The 15,784-nt window shown below is 45.0% G+C and overlaps 1 long non-coding RNA gene across 2 annotated transcripts in view; it reads right to left on the bottom strand.

Annotated features, from left to right (window-relative positions):
* Window positions 1–14,108, bottom strand: part of LOC120397035 — a 65,803-nt gene extending 51,695 nt beyond the window's left edge. For both annotated transcript variants that reach the window (XR_005593630.1, XR_005593631.1), the window contains exon 1: window positions 13,976–14,108. This is a non-coding gene — a long non-coding RNA (uncharacterized LOC120397035). The remainder of the gene's footprint in view (window positions 1–13,975) is intronic.
* Between the last annotated feature and the right edge of the window lie 1,676 nt (window positions 14,109–15,784).

Genomic DNA, 15,784 nt, shown 5'->3' with positions numbered 1-15,784 from the left:
GTAAGAAGGCATAGTCCATGCTTCAATAAGCTTACAAGCCAAGGTCCTGATCTTGCAAAGAACCATGTGGGTATAAGGGGGTCCTGCTCCCATTGAATTTCAGTCCCATTGAAGACTTCAGTGGCAGCAGGATTGGGCTTTCCAAAACTAAAATGTTAGGTTTACAGCTTATGAATCCATTCCTGGCAATCAAGCCCACTTTGCGACAGATGCACTCTGCTGTCGGTTGGACAGACTGTCCGCTGCAGCTGATAAGCGGAATGTGACTGCTCTTGTAGACGTTGCTGGTGCTTTGTTTTGCAGTCACACTGACAGTATTTTCAAACTACTCCACTCCATCATTCGCTGTTGCCAATTAGCCTGAATGGCAGCTAAAGTTCCCACGTGCACTGAGTCAATACTACACAGCTTTAAACTCCTTTACAGAGCATTTTGATGTTGTTTCCTTTGCCTGCCTTGTGTCCATTTTCCAATAGTCAGTTCTCTGTAGATCAGTTACTGTTGTTCACACTTTTCATATATCCACAGAATTTAACTATACTAGCCAAGTAACAAAATGTGCATCTCTGAAAAAAAATCCATATGCCTTAAATACTCCCCAGATCCTTGATTTTAAGTAGTATGGCTCAATAAAGGCTCAAATCATCTTAATCCAGCAGACCTGCATGCTATAACTTATTGTTCCAATAAAATATAGCATTATCCATCTGGTCTGTTTTAAAACATTACACCTATTGAATTAACTCTTCACTACATTAAATCTTGCAACGTAAATTTCACTACTATTTAACATGTTTTCATCTAAATACTTTTTTGGTAACTTCTTTCTTCAAAAAGCTACAGGGTAACCATTGACAACCAGGCTTTCGTTCATCCTGTTGAGTTTCAGTGCGTAGGTTCAGGAAAGAAAAATTTCCAGGCAGCAACGTCTCAAATTTATCGTCTAATTAATCCATTAGTATTAATAGCAAACAGTTGCCAGTCTTCCAGTGCATTTTTACAGCTTGTGCCTTCTCCCTGTGCTAAACCCATTGTTTAAACTGAAGCAATTAAACTCTATGGGTTTGTGCAAAGTCAGTGGTCGTTCCTCTTGTATTAGTTATTTGTAGTGCAGCAATGCCTAAGAGCCCTATCTCAGACCAGGGTCCCATTGTGTTACATGCTCTACAAACATAGAGACATAGCTGGCCCTAGAAGTTTACAGTCCAAGAATACTGAAAGGAAGGGATGGGGAGAGAGATACAACATACACCCAAACGGTATGTCTACACTGCAGCTGGGACGTGTGATTCCCTATGCAGGTAGACGGACTCATGCAAGCTCAGCTCAAAGTTGTGTGCTGAAAATAGCAGTGTGGACACTGCAGCACAGGCAGCGGTTCAGGACAGCCACTCAAATCCATGCCCACGTGACCCCCAAGCCGCTGCCCATGCCACAATGTCCACACTGCTATTTCCAGCACTAGTGGAGTCTGTCTACTTTCACTGGGAATCACACCTCCCTGCAGCAGTGTAGACATACCCAAAGTGACCGGAACATTGGCAAGCGTGTTTTGTTAGTGCCATCTTTTTTTAAACCCAAAGATGGGTGACATATGAATGGTGGGGAAAGGGATACCATCAAAATATGTACTATACACCACAACAGTATGCAATTTTATATGTACATATTAAATACTTTCTTTTTAAGTATACTCAGTCACTCTGGTGAGCCCCTCAACCTCTGGGCCACTTCCCCCTCATAAAACACATTTTGAAAAGTTTAAATAATCTAGAATAAAAGTGAATTCAACCAAGTTCTCCATTAACAGGTACACAGGGAAGGAAGCATCCTTTCCATCTGGTATAGTACAGTGGTCATCACTTGAATGAAAAGTCAACATTGACTTACAGTAATGCTTGAGGTACCACCATTTTAGGAGTTTGGGGTTGTAGGGAGGTTTGGCTGGGTCTCGTCCCCCTCGGGGGCTGTGGGGAACCAGACCACCTCGCTACTTCAGTCAAGTGTGTTGGGGAACCAGCCTGAGTGTGCGGCAAACAGTCAGGCAGGGGTTGAGAAAACAGTTCAATATTAGCAAGCCCAGGCCCTGGGTCAGGGTGAGGCAACAAACAGTCAGTAGCTCAGGCTCTCAGGCAGGGGCTGAGCAAACAGTTCAACATGAGCAAGCCCCAGCCCTGGGTCAGGGCGGGCAACAAACAGTCAGTGGCACAGGCCCTCAGGCAGGGGCTGAGCATACAGTTGAACAGCAAACACCAGGTTCCTGGCTCCAAGCGGCCTGAGAGAGGGGGAGATGCCACCGCAAGGTGGGTGGCAGGGGGAATGCAGGCCCATCCACTCCACTGCGTCCCAGCCCGGGGCCCTAGCAATGGCAGAAGACCTGCTGCTGCGTCAGTGGGGATCCTGGCCGCAACACTCCGACATTGGCTCTGGGTATGCTGCAGCCAGATTAGGGTCGGCTGCCCCAGGCTACTTCTTACCTCCCGCTCTAGAGGTACCTGGGTCTGGACAGTGTCCTCCAAGGGGTCACACCCCATGGGCTCCTCGGGGTAACTGGCGCACGGTTGGCTTGGCAGCTCCTCAGGGTAACTGATGAGTGGCAAGCTTGGCAGCATCTCTGGGCTCGGGCTAGCGGCAGGCATTGGCTGGTCTGGCCAGTCCTTGGGTTGGCCGCCGATTGCCGTGGTCTCCCCACCAGGAGCTATGCCACAAGCATCTGGTTGCTCCGGTGGCTGAGAGCCAAGTGAGCTCTGGGGTCAGGCTTTTATACTTCCTATCTTGTGCCTTGACCTCTGAGGGGTAGGCGCAGGGTTCGCTGGATCCACCCACTTTGGTGTCCAGAGAGGCTTGTCCCTCTCTGGGGCAGCAGGGAACCAGACTGCCTCACTACACACACACCCCCTTAAGTCTGGCTCCCGCTTGTCGAGCTGTAAAGGCATACGGCTGTAGTGCCAGATACCAACGCTGTATTCTCATATTATTGGCTTTCATTTTGTTCAGCCACTGAAGTGGGGCATGGTCGATGACTAAGGTGAATGGGACTCTAAGAAGGTAGTCAGGTAGGGCATCACAAGCCCATTTCACTGCAAGGGCCTCCTTCTCCACCACCGCATAGTTCTTCTCCCTCGGTAACAATTTCCGGCTGATATATAAGACCAGATGGTCTTCCCCCATCTATTTATTGGGACAGGATGGCGCACAGTCCTACCTCCGAGGCATCTGTTTGGAGGATGAAGTCTCGGTTGAAATTTGGGCTGTAGAGGACCGGTTCCTGGCAGAGACTCTTTTTAAGTTCCTGAAAGCGTCTTTGCATTCCTGGGTCCAAGCCACATGTTGAGGGTTGTCCTTGGTTATAAGGCCTGTCAAAACGGTAGCAACAGACGCAAAATGAGGAATGAAACGCCGATAATAGCTGGTGAGCCCCAAGAACTGTCGCACCTGACGCTTTGTGGTGGGAGGTGGGCAGGCTGCCAGGGCCTGGACCTTTCCCACGAGGGGCTTCACTGGTCCGTTCCCTATTGTGTAGCCCAGATCCATTGCATTGCCATCCAATGCAGCATTTTTTTGGGTGGGCTGTCAACCCGGTGGCCCACAGGGATCTCAGGACTGCAGCTACCTGTACCAAATGATCTTCCCAGTGGTGGCTGTAGATGACTACATCGTCCAGGTAGGCGGCCGCATAATCTCGATGGGGTTGGAGGACACAGTCCATCAGCCACTGAAATGTGGCTGAGGCCCCATGGAGGCCGAAGGGCATCCAGGTGAATTGGTACAGACCTGCTGAGGTGGCAAACACGGTCTTCTCCTTCAAAGCGGGGTGAAGGGGGATCTGCCAGTAGCCCTAGCTGAGGTCAAGTGTGGTGAGGAAGTAAGTCACCCCTAATTAGCCAAGCAGCTCATCTATGTGAGGCATTGGATACGTGTCAAATTTAGAAATAGCAATGACATGTTGGAAGTTGATGCAGAAGCACCGCGTCCCATTGGGTTTGGGTACTAGCACTATCGGGCTATGCCATTCACTCTGTGAGGGTTCAATTCGCCAAGCTCTAGCATGGCTTGTACCTCTTCCTCGTCGATCTGCTGCATTCGGTGCAGCAAGGGCCTGGTTGCTTCTCGGACCACTATCCCAGGTTCTGTCTGAATGGTATAATAGACCAGGGTTGTGTAACCCGGCTGGCTGGTGAAGGTTCGTGGGAACGCCTGCAGGAGGCACTGGGTTTGCTTGCGTTGTTCGTCCATGAGGGTCTCCGCAAGCTGGGGCCCCTCGGTGTCCTGGGTCAGGGCGGCATAGGGACCCAGTTCTGGCTCCGGCGGGTAGGGGTTAATTAATGAGCTCTCGCGCTCCTGCCAGGGTTTCAGGAGGTTGATATGGTACCTCTGGGTTTTCTTACATCGGTCCGGTTGGTTGACCTCAGAGGTGATGGGCCCCACCTTCTGGACCACCTCGTAGGGCTCTGCCAGTGGGCCAGTAGTTTTAACTTGCTCGAGGGCAGGAGAAGCAGGACCCGGTCCCCAGGTTTAAAGTCGCCATTGGTCTTGGGCCCAGCCTGCGACTAACGCCACCCTTTCAAAAGTCACAAGAAAGGCTTCTGGGTCGTCGTTGGGGCCCATCTTTGTCAACCGGATGGGAGGGGCTAGGCTGGGTGGTCCAGTGGCAAAGGGCAGGCTTGGGCTCCACAGGACGGGACAGCAAAGTCGCCAACTGCTGCTGCTGGTCCCGGTTCTGGCTCCCCAGCTCCAAAATCAGCTGTTGCTGTTGGGTCCCAAGCTGCTGGACCAGCTGCTTCCGCTGCTGCTGGAGCTGGGAGGCCTGCTGCTGCTGTTGGCTTTCAGCTAAGAACTTAATACGCTTGTCCATATCCATGGTCACTCGGGCACGCTCCGCCACAGATCCCTTCTCACAAGGATCTGGGGGTCACTGTCCACATTCTCCACCATGTGTAGGGAGGTTCGGCCAGGGCTTGTCCCCTCCAGGGCAGCGGAGAGCCAGACCGCCTCACTACTTCAGTCAAGTGTGCCGGGGAACTAGCCTGGCTGTGTGGCAAACAGTCAGTAGCTCAGGCCCTCAGGCAGGGGCTGAGCATACAGTTGAACAGCAAACACCAGGTTCCTGGCTCCAAGCAGCCTGAGAGAGGGGGAGATGCCACCCGCAAGGTGGGTAGCAGGGGGGACGCAGGCCCACCTACTCCATTGCGTCCCAGCCCGGGGCCCTAGCAATGGCAGAAGACCCACTGCTGTGTCAGTGGGGATCCTGTCCGCAACACACCAATGTTGGCTCTGGGTGTGCTGCAGCCAGACTAGGGTCGGCTGCCCCCGGGCTACTTCTTACCTCCCACTCTAGAGGTACCTGGGTTGGGACAACATTCTCCAAGAGGTCACGCACCGTGGGCTCCTTGGGGTAACTGGTGCACGGTTGGCTTGGCAGCTTCTCTGGGCTCGGGCTAGCGGCAGGCATTGGCTGGTCTGGTCAGTCCTCGAGTCGGCCGCCGATTGCCGTAGTCTCCCAACTGGGAGCTACGCTACAAGCGTCTGGTCACTCCGGTGCCTGAGAGCCAAGTGAGCTCTGGGATTGGGCTTTTATACTTCCTGTCCTGCGCCTTGATCTCTGAGGGGTGGGCACAGGATTCACTGGATCCACCCACTTTGGTGTCCAGAGAGACTCTCCGGCGTGGCGGGGAACCAGACCACCTTGCTACAGGGTTTATTTTAATACCTAGAGGGAATAATGCAGTCTTAGCTCCCATTGTGTGCTTATGGTTGAGTCCTTGTGGCAACACATGTAAAAGCTCTACAAGTGTGCAGACTTTGTGTACTGTGCCCACTTCCATGGGCCTCTGCAAATTCTGCCCTATTCTTAACATATGGCTTTTGAGAGCATACCTTAGTTTTATACTGCATGTTGTCACTGTAATGAATACATGTGTTGCAGACAGATATTATATGACTCTCACATTGATAAAACTGGACTAGAGTCTTCGTAATTCAGTTCCAAAAAGAGACAGGCCATTGAGTCACAGTCATAGAGTTTAAGGTAAAAAAGGACTACCAGATTATCTCTGACCTCCTGTAGGTCACAGGCCACTACGCACCACCACCCACATCAAGCCCAGCAACTAGGAATTACAGCCCTCAGGAGATGAAAATCATTGTGTGCCACAAGCAGAGAGCAGGAGGAACTGATTTGCACCAATGCCAGAGGACCCTAGAATAGACACGTACTCAGAAAATCCTAGAAAGCGAACCATGTTGCAGAGGAAGGTGAAAAAAAAACCCTAAGGTCCCTGCCAATCTGATCCGGGGGGAAATTCCTTCCTGGCCTTGAATTAGTTAAAGAAACTTTTCTAGCTGAATGTAGCCATAGATGGGACAATCACCAGTGGGCAATATCACTTGCAGCCAGGCCATTACACTGCCACTACTCTGTTTTGGTTACAGCTCTCCTGAGCTGGGTGGCATTCCTTGATATCCCTCTGGACACGCTTTTTTCCTTGAGGACAGAGTAAGTCAGGCTTCTTATCACCATTTACAAACACTCCAAAGTGTGCAATTTTTGCAAATAAGATTTGTGGCAGGATTTAAGTAACAATAACTAAGAAGAAACCAAATCCACAAGAAGCATAAAAAAATTGCACAACTTTCATACAACTGCCAACTCATTACAGATATGTTTAAGCCTCTCTCCTCCAGTACTTGCATAACTGTCTAGGTTATTACAGTATTGCCAACCATAAGTGTTCAAAAATCTTCAGTCAGACCCCCACCAAAATCATATTGAATTTGAAATCTTGTGGCTTTTAAGCCAATACTACTTTATGGATTCTTTTTATTTACCTTCTGGTTCGGACTTACATAGTCAAACTTTTCTACACAACTCACATGGGCTAGAAACGCAGGGGAAACGCTACAAACTGCTGGCCAAGATGTTGTCTGCCTCTTCCACTAAAGCCATACAGCCTCCATTCGCCACAGTGATGTGGAGCCTCAGGGTACTGTTTGGCTTCACACAAAGCTTGGGTGACCAGGTAGCATCAGTTTGCAGAAATACCTTATTTCACCTCCAGCTTCTAGGAAATTTTGTCCCTTCTTCCTCCATGAGGACCTGGCCACAGAGATCCAGTCATTTGGCACTGCAGGCTGGATTATTATAGCTGATGCTGAACATGAAGATGAGACTCATGCTCTAGCTGGTAGCTCATCTTCTCCAGGGCTCAGACCACCACAGGCATATCAGGTCTATGCTCTCCACTGGCTCCCAGTCAGCTTCCAAGGCCAGTTTAAGGCTTGGTCCCAATTTTCAAAGCAATTAATGCATTAAGCCCCCAGCTACAAAGAATAAATTTCAATCTATAAACTGCCATGCCAGCTGTGCTCCTCGGGGACAATGTAAATCTTAAAGCCCAGCATGAATCATGTGAGAGCTGAGGACACAGCATTCTCTGTTGAGAGGATCCAGCTATGGAAGAATTTTCCAAGAGAAGTTGGTCAGATTTTGGATTTGCCTATCTTTACGAAATATTGCAAGGCCTTTCTCTTTAAGAAAGCCTTTCCACCATAAGAAATACTCACTATTCAAATGCCCCTTTTATTACTAAGCCCCTCTCAATGCTCCTTCCCTAAACAAAACATGCTCTGAACACAGTTTTGACTCTGAAAAGGGAGAAGGTGCCAGAAATTCCATGAAGTCTCCTAGGGACTTTACTGTTGCTATTGGTTTTAGATGCAAGACACTCAGATACTGTGGTGATGGGCAGCAGTATAAAACCAATAGATTAAATAAATCTAGTGGAGAAAGACCATTTTACTCTTTTCTTTGAATGTAAGTGGCAGGTAAGGAAGATTATTTTATTTTTTGTGTTTTGGATAGTTAGGAATCAGAGAAGTCAGAGAAACAAAGGAGCCTGCAGTGGTCAAGATGGGAGATAATGAAGGCCTACGCAAGCATTTTAGCCAATGGGTCAGAGAGAAGTTTTGAGACATGGAGAAAAAAAATTGTTGGCGCTGGTGAGGTTCTGAATACATGAGGTTCTGAATACATGGGATGAAGAGGAGGAGTAAAAAAATTATACCAAAGAAGTGAGGGCCTGGGAGACTGGCAGGATGATTATGTTGTCAACATCAAAGGAAAGAGAATGGATCTCAGCTTTCACCATATTGAATTTGAAATAGTGGCTGGACATCCAGGATATGTTGGAAAGACCAGAGATGGGAGCCTGGACAACAGGGGTGGCTCCAGGCCCCAGCACGCCAAGCGCGTGCTTGGGGCGGCATGCCACAGGGGGTGCTCTGCCGGTCTCCGGGAGGGCGGTAGGCGTCTCCGGTGGACCTCCCGCAGGCGTTCCTGTGGAGGGTCCGCTGGTCCTGCGGCTCCGGAGGTCCACCAAAGCCGCGGGGCCAGTGGACCCTCCGCAGGCACGCCTGCAGGAGGTCCACCGGAGCCGCCTGCCACCCTCCCGGAGACCGGCAGAGCACCCCCCCACGGCATGCCGCCCTGCTTGGGGCGGCAAAATGTCTAGAGCTGCCCCTGCTGGACAGAAGTTGGAAGGTCAGAGGTAAAGAGGCAATTTGTGACTCATAGGTATAAAGATGATAGCTGAACCTTCAAGCCGATGGGGTGGCCCAAAGATAAGGTGAAGGGAGAGAGGAAGGTAGCCCTACAGAGCAGCCTAAAAGAGGGCAAGATGGGAAAGAAGGAACCACCAAAGGAGACAACGACAGACTGGATGGTGGAAAACCAGAACAGAAGGCCATGGGGTGGTGTATTGAGGACTGTGTTGGAGTTGTACACTATCACTTTGAGTGTGGGGTAGGGAAGGGCAGGGTTGCAGGCTAGGGATCTCTACAGCAAAGCATGCAAGCATATATATGTTATATAACTGACTCTGCTTGCATGCTTTGCTGTAGAGATCCCTAGCCTGCAACCCTGCCCTTCCCTACTCCACACTCAAAGTGATAGTGTACAACACAACAAACAGTCCACACCCCCACCCACCCCTGTTTCTTCTTCAGGTTTTCAACAATCCAGTCTTCTCTCCTCTCCTGGTCCTTCCTTTCTCCCTTAAAGCAAGCTGAAGTGAGCAGTGAGTGCCTTGCTGCCTCTGCTTTTTTTCTTTTTTTTTTCTTTTCTTTTTTTGGTTTCTTGTTATTGTTCTTCAGTATTCTAGTAAGTTAGGTAGCAGTAGCAAACTTCCAGCAAGAGTATTTACATTTTTATCTAACTTCTGAGTGAGTATGCTGTGAACATAACACATAGAAGCCAAGGGGAAATGATAGTTGAGAGGGAAAGAGTGATTTAAGAATATAAGAATGGCCATACTTTGTCAGACCAATGGTCCATCTAGCCCAGTATCCTGTCTTTCGACAGTAGTCAAAGCCAGGTGCTTCAGAGGGAACGAACAGAACAGGCAATCAATCCAGTGATCCATCCTCAGTTGTCCAATATCAGTCAGAGGCTACATGGGTCAGACACAGGAGAAGGATTAAGGAGAATGGAAAAGAAGCTCTGAGACCTATTTACAAATAGGTCATCAGAGACTTTATAGGGTTCAAGTATGGATGAGAGAGAAGGCAGCAAAATCTAAACTGAAGGGGATCCCAGAAGGAATCTATTGAGTCATTGGTTGAAAATGGCATGTTCAAAGAGTGTAGAGATGATGGGAAAAGACAGACAAGACGATGGTTGGAAAGGAAGGCTATTTTTGAAAGTAAAGGGGACACTTTTGTGCTGAAAGGTCAAGTGAAGGGGCTGACTGAAGGAGATGGGGAGACCAGGAGTAATGAAAATCATTAGCCAGAAGTAAATAAGTCTGTATGGATGCCAAGTAATTTAGCTTAGTTAGAAAAAAAAATTCATACTAATTACTAGGGACAATTCTTGAAATGCAACAGCTTGTTTTAAGGAGCATATGGTAGGGAGTGCTAGGCAAACACAGCAGACAATGTGTTACTAAAAGAAAAAGAATGTCTCTTTTACATAAGGAGCCATATGTAGTCCAAATTTATCCACTGTGTATCATCAAAATGGATATTTTAAACCATTAATATGCAGTCTCTATAATTACTCACCAAGGTGTGTACATTCAGTCCTTTCAGAGACATAATAAGTGGTAGCCAGATCAAAAATGCATAGAAAAGCTAGAAGTTAAACAGGAGTGTGCTAGGATAAGTGATGGCTAACCTGAAATGATTTGGTGCCTTGGTCAAGAAAACATTTGTAAGCTTATCCTGATCTCTTGAATCACTGAAGATACTTCTTCCTCCTCATTATCCTATTGCAGCCTCCCTCAAGCTCCCTTTGAATAGTCCCTCAGACCTTTAATCTATTTATGCAGTTTTTACTTTTTGGGGACACTAGAATTTTCAGAATGAGTGTCCAGACTTTCTACTGTCTCATTACTATCTTTTAATATCACTGAAAAATCCCTTGCTTTTGTCTATAAAAAGTAGTTGAAGTCTTAGCTGCATCTTCACAACAGAAGTGAACAAGAGTGGAATTTTCAAGCAAAGTGTCAGGTAGTCTAAGATGTTACCAATGGTATTAAAAGGGTCATTCAGACGGACTATATGGGTGTAAAGTCTTGGTATGACAGTACCATGGTAAAAGATGACACATGAAACACGTGTGCAGACAGAAGAAAATGGATGCAGGAAATGAGGAGGTAAAAGGGGCCAATGAGGTGTGGCTAGAAAAATAACTTGCATTCCCTGCAGCAGGACCACGAAGAACACAGAGATGATCACTCAGGACAAAACATTGTACATTCCCTTGGATAATGAATAATTCCATTCTGGGAAGGAGTCACTTTGGATGAAGTCACTGCAATACCACTTGAAACATAGCTAACACAGTCACCTCCCCCTGGTCGCTACCAAAACTGTGCTGCAGTTATTCATGGGGGACACAGAGATCATGCTGCTGCTTTTGGATTTACAGATTGAAGCTCCATGGAAAAGAAACTAGATTGCCACTGTTTGTAGTGAAGAGAGACTACTATCCCTGCTGCACTGAGCGTGGCATGAAAAATTCTAAGGGAACTGGCCAGAAATTCATGATAGTGAAAGGTGAAACGTGTCTAAACAGCAGAGTTATGGCCATACGCTTCTGTTTTCAAGGGGAAGTTGAATAGCATGAAAGACATCACTGTACAAGTAGCCATGAAGTCGGGCAGCCAGCCCAAATATTGCAAGGCAAAGATAGTACCATATGCCAAAGCTTGAAGTGGATTTGGAACTAGTCATGTCAGGAATTCTTTCATCTGTTGTATACTGTGAATGGGCAACTAATTGCTGCAGTGTTTAGAAAAGGATAATACTATCAGGGTTTGTGGATATTTCAAAGTAACTGTAAATCCAGTGTAATGTAGAAAACAATATCCACGTTCCTGTGTTGAAGATCTCTTTGATTCTATAACAGCAGGTCACCAAGTCTTCATCCGTCTAAAGGTGACAGGGACCCCTTTATCCCAATATGGACACCCAACTGTGTTAATGGTACCATTCCGTTATTACCTCTTTATATCTTGGGATTGCTTGATGTTTGCTCTTCCTTCACCTGTGTGATGACCACTTCTCCTTTTGATTGTACTATCCAGAAATTGTATGAAATGTTCAGTCATTGTAGTTTGCCAGTACAGCAGATAAATACCCAATAGTTAGTAAATGACAATAGACCCTAGCTTGTATCTTAGAAATTCACAGCTTTTATGAAGATGAGTGATGTGCATTATACCAAATCAGCACTGTAACATCTGTCCACCCTTGCCTTAGCAGAGATTGATTCAATAAACGCTTATGTTCTTCACAAAGATCATAATTTCATAAATACCCAGCAAATATTCAAATATAGTTCATATCACTATCAACAGAAAACCATCTAAGTCACTCCCTCATCAGTGTATTTCTCTTACCCACCCTATCTCGCCTTTCATTCCTCTCCTTACAGAACTCAATCCACAAAGTATCTGTCTTGTACGTTCCCATGGTAATTTTTATTCTGAAGAAACCTGGCAGTTTCCATTCATACCCATTTTTCCTAACTAAACTTATGGGGAATTAAAAATGGGGCTTGAAATGGAGCCCTGACTGCAGCTTTGCTGTGTAGTACTTAGATACCACAGTGACATGTACCTTTGAACTTTATTCCCCACTTGTTTGTTGCAAATTAAAACTAACTTGACTCCTGGAAGCCAGACTCTCAGGTGGCTGCTGACCATTGTAATCCCAGTAGTTGTTACATGATTATTTTCCTGACTGATTATCAACATTATTTTAAAAGTAGGTTTTTAAAAACTCATGTTTGTTAGGTAAAACACAGAGTTAATTGCACTCATTTTTTAAAGATAAATAAATTAGTAATCATGTTAAGTGAATTATTCATCGTGACTTCAGATCAGTCTGCTACTTAGAAAATAAACATTTTGGTTTTGCCTTGACATGTGTTTTCTAGAAGTGCATTGCTTAAAGCCCAGCTGTACGTCTGCATAAAACCAAAGGAACAAAAATCTGTAGGCAAATGTTGCAGTTAAATGTCTGCTCCAGCATTTAAAGCTGAAATACTTGTCTACAGAATTCACTTTTTTTGGTGTGAGTCAGTTTCCAACCAGTCTCTCGATGTTTCATTGGCATTTATCGTTCAGCATCAAAGTCACAGTGTATAAGCCCTTTGGACCGGCTCCACAAATCCTTATTCAAGAAAGCCTCTTGCTGAAGGTAACAGGGATTTTGACTAAGTGAGAATGTCAGGAATAAGTTAATTGACATTATTGCTTAAATAAAGCAGTGCCATGAAAGAAGTAATGGAAAGGGTCCCCTACCTAGCAAAGATAAGCTTGCATCACCAACCTCATCTCTTAAACAAAATGTGCATAGTAAGAATACTCTATTAGAAATCTGTTCTCATCAGACTTTCAAACATAATGTCCTAAGCGAACATAAAGGACCTTCTCCCACTCTCTGTGGTCAATAAACCAAGTATGTTCAACCAGTTTCTGAGAGAAGTCTTGGGCTCCCACCTCTGCTCCGTTTTATTCTGCCCAACCGCTCTGACCTTTCTTTTCTCACCTTCCCCACTGCGCTAACCATTATCATCTGCTCAGTTGACAATTTTACATCTCAATGTAAAAGAGAACATTTGTTTTTTTTAACGCCAATATATACTCTAGTTACAGAAAGGAACAGACTGTAGATCACAAGAAGCTCTTCAGACACAAAGCTGGCATCAATGCAACATGGAGAAGTCCCAATATTGTACTCGCTCTGATACTAAAGGTATCAATTCAAAGAAAATCTGCCTGGGCCCTGGGAATTATTCCCTCTTCTCTGCGGCCATATGTGCAAAATACTTTGTGAATGCAAAGGACCGATAAAAACATGACTTATTCTCTACTCCAGGCAATTTGTGCTGGTGCTGTAGGCAACACAATCCTCATTTATTATTTGTATTGCAGTAGCACCTAGGAGCCCCATCACAGACCAGGACCCCATTGTGCAAGGTGCTGTACTAACACAGAGCTAAAAGACAGTCCCCTGCCCCATGAGTTTATAATCTAAGTAAACACAAGGCAAATAAAATGATCATTGCTCAAAGGTGAAGCAGATTGCTTTTAAAATACAAGTCACATTTTAAAAATCCTAACTTATTTGCCAGGTAGCTGTAAAGATTACAAAGAAATGCAATTTTTAGCAGATTTTTTAAAATAATTTCCTGCTTTCCCAGATTTGACTGAAAACTGGTTCTTTTCTCTCCTGCAGGATTTAGCTCCCTGCCAAGCCCCTAAAGCAGTGCAGGAAGCAACATCTTTTATAAGGCTTTATGTGTTTGTGATAAGGCAGAATAAACCCAGAAAGCTGCTCTCTGGTCTTGACAGGTCATAAAAACATTCACATTGAAAGTTATGTCACTTTAAGTCTACCTATATATGAGAGTATGTCATCTTCTTAAGAACAAAAAAGGGAAAATTTAACTTGAGCTAAGAATACTTACAAGACAAGAGAGAGAGAGAAAGAACAAGGAATAGCCAGCTACAAAATGGTGGGGCTACAGCTGCTTCCCTCTTCCTTGTAATCTCCCAGTGCTACCTCCAAAAGGGCATCATGGGAAAAAATCCTTACCAAAGTGTGTCCCTACAGTAAAAAAGGTAATTAAGAACAACACTGTCACAAAAAAGGTGGTTCTGGGGCAAGGGTGGGGCTTCTGTATAACACCACTATATCATGCTAGGCATTCAGTTTATTAATGATTTAAAGGGGATTTTGTTTGGTTGGTTTTTAATTAGGCTAAATCCCCTTCCATTCCAACACTTGAGTAAATAGCTTATACACTAAGGATTTCTTCATAGTCTATGTGACAGAGGAGTTACTCTGGATTTATAGAGATGTAACTGAGAACAGGATTTGACTCATGGCTATAATGTAGTGGAGACAGTTCCCTAATTTCATTTTGCATACGCGTATTGAAAGCCAAATTATTGCTGGTTATGTTACTTTACCTTCTATACACACTTCAAATTGATTAGAAAATGAGTTTAATATGATGTGTGTGTCTGAAACAACTATTTACATCACCACGGAATGTTGATCTTAATTTATCTGGTTATAAAAGGGAGGAGGGGGGAATGAAAAAATTCACATAATTAACTTTCTTCTAGTTTTAGAAATGGGGTCTCTGTAAATGTCTCTTATTGTCATATCAATCTGATCACAAACTTGGATATAAACAAAATGGTTTTATAAGTAAACTTACCCAGTTCTGACGGAACCTAATTCATTAAATTCACATGCTTTGCTTAGCATTTTTATGAAAACATATGAAAAATGAATGAATGTTCAAATGGTTTACGTCACCCCTAAGTGCTTAATTATAGAATAAGCACCATGATTTTTCTAGGCTGAAATGAAAAAAAGTCTCTTCAGAGACATGTTTAATCATTTGAATCCAGTACTGCAGTGTTTATTCATTCCTTTTTAGTCCATTAGATAATAAATTAGATTTGATTTGCTTGCTCTGATTGGCTTAATTGTACCAGTTACAGCTGAAGTACAAATAAAATTGTAATAAATTGAGTAGATGTTTAACCTACCCTACTAAGATCTTTAATAGTCAGTTCCAACTGCAATTTACATCCAGCAATTTAACAAGGCCTTGAGGATGTGTATTTGATTTTTAAAACAAGATGTTTATTTCTGTGTTGTAGAAACAAGATTATTGTGTCATGTTTTTCAGACAGGGTTATTTTTTAAGCACTGGATGGGCTAATTCCTGCTCTCTGCCTGGCTGTGTGGGATTATGCTATGTATAAATAGCCTCTTCTATGGGCAAGGACTGGGCAGAAGTTCTTCATAATATTCAAGAGAACACTACTCTTGCTGGCACACATGGAAGTCTGTGCACCAACATGGTGTTTGGGTTAGGGGGTGTGTTTGTATGTCCCTCCCTTCCCCCAGCTATCTTGCATGTAAACTGCAATCAGTACCTAATACTATGCATCAGCTCAAAGTACAGCTTTGCTGGACATGCACTGATCTTGTCTGTGAAATCTTGCACTCTCTGCTGGATTGCTGCAGAAGGTGAACTGGTCTCTCTGCTTTTCCTCGCTGCCATGGTAGTGGCCTTTAAAAGCAACTGAAATAAGCCCTCTGTGTCATCTAAAATAAAAGTGGTAAGTTTTTAAAGACCACCATACTAGAGAACAATTTTGTAATTGAATTTCTTTGAGTTAATACATACATCCCAAACCCATACTGTACTGAATTGCTAAGTTCATCAGACATTACATTTAAAATTACCATGACC

Source organism: Mauremys reevesii, linkage group 2, assembly GCF_016161935.1.
Source record: "Mauremys reevesii isolate NIE-2019 linkage group 2, ASM1616193v1, whole genome shotgun sequence".
NCBI lineage: Eukaryota > Metazoa > Chordata > Testudines > Geoemydidae > Mauremys > Mauremys reevesii.
This window is presented reverse-complemented; position numbering and strand designations above follow the sequence as displayed.